Source organism: Penaeus vannamei, chromosome 29 (assembly GCF_042767895.1).
Source record: "Penaeus vannamei isolate JL-2024 chromosome 29, ASM4276789v1, whole genome shotgun sequence".
In the NCBI taxonomy this organism is placed as follows: Eukaryota; Metazoa; Arthropoda; class Malacostraca; order Decapoda; family Penaeidae; genus Penaeus; species Penaeus vannamei.
In genome coordinates this window covers 23,903,762-23,906,261 of record NC_091577.1, presented here as the reverse complement: position 1 = coordinate 23,906,261, position 2,500 = coordinate 23,903,762, and the positions used below count along the sequence as shown (strand labels likewise).

Sequence of the window (2,500 nt, the reverse complement as noted above, 5' to 3'; positions counted from 1 at the left end):
GAAGAGGAGGGGAATGGAGAAGGGAGAAAAGGGGGAAATGGAGAAGGGAGAAGAGGAGGGGAATGGAGAAGGGAGAAGAGGAGGGGAATGGAGAAGGGAAAAAGGGGGGAATGGAGAAGGGAGAAGAGGGGGAAATGGAGAAGGGAGGAGGGGGAATGGAGAAGGAAGAAGAGGGGGGAATAGAGAAGGGAGAAGAGGGGGAAATGGAGAAGGGAGGAGGGGGAATGGAGAAGGAAGAAGAGGGGGGAATAGAGAAGGGAGAAGAGGGGGAAATGGAGAAGGGAGAAAAGGGGGGAATGGAGAAGGGAGAAGAGGGGGAAATGGAGAAGGGAGAAGAGGGGGAAATGGAGAAGGGAGAAGAGGGGGAAATGGAGAAGGGAGAAGAGGGGGAATGGAGAAGGAGAGAAAGAGGGGGAATGGAGAAGGAGAAGAGGGGGAGATGGGGAAGGGAGAAGAGGAGGAAATGGAGAAGGGAGAAAAGGGGGGAATGGAGAAGGGAGAAGCGGGGGAATGGAGAAGGGAGAAGAGGGGGAAATGGAGAAGGGAAAAAGGGGGAATGGGGAAGAAGGGAGAAAAGGGGAAATGGAGAAGGGAGAAGAGGGGGAAATGGGAGAAGGGAGAAGAGGGGGAATGGAGAAGGGAGAGAGGGGGAAATGGAGAAGGGAGAAAAGGGGGAAATGGAGAAGGGATAAGAGGGGGAAATGGAGAAGAGAGAAGAGGGGGAAAGGAGAAGGGGAAGGGAGAAGAGGGGAAAATGGGAGAAGGGAGAAGAGGGGGATATGGAGAAGGGAGAAGAAATGCAGAGAGAAGAAATGCAGAAGGGAGAAGAGGGGGAAATGGAGAAGGGAGAATGGGGGAAAGGAGAAGAGGGAAATGGAGAAGGGAGAAGAAGGAGAAATGGGGAAAGGAGAAGAAGGGGAAATAGGGGAAGGGAGAAGAAGGGAAATGGGGGGAGGGGAGACGGGGAATGGGGGAATGGAGAGGGCGGCGAGAATGTGAAGAGAGGAGGGGTCTGGGCTTTGAAAGGAGGAGGAACGGGAGAGGGAGATGAAGAGATGGACATGGAGACAAAAAGATGGAGACGGAGAGGAAAATGGAAAGATAAAGTGGAAGAGGGGAAGAAGATAGAGGTAAAAATAAGAGAGAGAAATGATTGAGTTAACTTAAGGAAGGAAAAAGAAAGAGGCGAATACAATGCAAAGAAAGGGAGAAGAGAAAAAAAAGAGAAAGAGAATGCAAAGAGAGGGGGAAGATAGGAGATAAAGAAAAAAAGGGATAAACATGAGACACAAGAAAGAAAATAGACTAGCGCGAATCAGCGAGCAAACACACGAAGAAAGGCAACGAAGATAAAAAAAAAATGAAAAGAAATAAAGAAAGGAGCAAGAGAGGGCAAAAATGTAATGACAACAGCAAAGAAAACAACGAACACGCAATAATGAGAGCAAAGAAGACAACAGAAAAGGAAATGAATAAAACAAGAGAGAGTGAGAAGGGGGCGAATATGCAAAAAAAATCAAGAGAAAAGACGAAATAGAACGATAAAAAGGAGATGAAACCAACCGTAAACGCGTGGAAATGAGAGAAGCGAAGAGAAGAGCGAAAGTGGCGGGGCGGTCTCGCGGAAGAAGACATATGGAGAGAGAGGGGAAGGGAGGCAGGTAGAGGCCGAGTAGATAATCGAGTAAGGTAGACATTTCGCGGTAGATGAAGACTGATGAGCTCGGCGTGTAGCGGTAGACATATTTTCGATGGCGAGTTGAAGGGAAGCTTGTTTCATGGTAGATAAACTGCGAATTACGGCCAAACAAGGTAGTTAAATGGATGCTGACGACGCGCTTGTATGAGAGTCTACCGGCTTGGGAGAGTCTACTCAAGACATATTTTCTCTCGGGTATACTGTCTGGGTAGAGGGGTAGATCCCTTAAGAGGTAGATCCCCTGTTTCCGTCGCCGTGCTTCATTCACCAGCATTGCCGAGTTTATGGCGCGCGACACGACATAAAAAAGATGCCATCTGAAATCAGTTCACGTGACACCACGCAACACGACCGCCACAACCATCTAAAATCAGTCCACGCAACACCACGCAACACGAGCGCCACAACCATCTGAAATCAGTCCACGCAACACCACACAACACCACGCAACACGAGCGCCACAACCATCTAAAATCAGTTCACGTAACACCACGCAACACCACGCAATACCACGCAACACGACCGCCACAACCATCTAGAATCAGTTCACGTAACACCACGCAACACCACGCAACACGACCGCCACAACCATCTAAAATCAGTTCACGTAACACCACGCAACACCACGCAATACCACGCAACACGACCGCCACAACCATCTAAAATCAGTTCACGTAACACCACGCAATACCACGCAACACGACCGCCACAACCATCTAGAATCAGTTCACGTAACACCACGCAACACCACGCAATACCACGCAACACGAGCGCCACAACCATCTAAAATCAGTTCACGTA

General features: G+C 49.2%; 1 protein-coding gene across 9 annotated transcripts in view; it reads right to left on the bottom strand.

Annotated features, from left to right (window-relative positions):
• Positions 1-2,500, bottom strand: part of LOC113806055 (proton channel OtopLc) — a 368,606-nt gene that overhangs the window by 193,576 nt on the left and 172,530 nt on the right. The window lies entirely within an intron of this gene.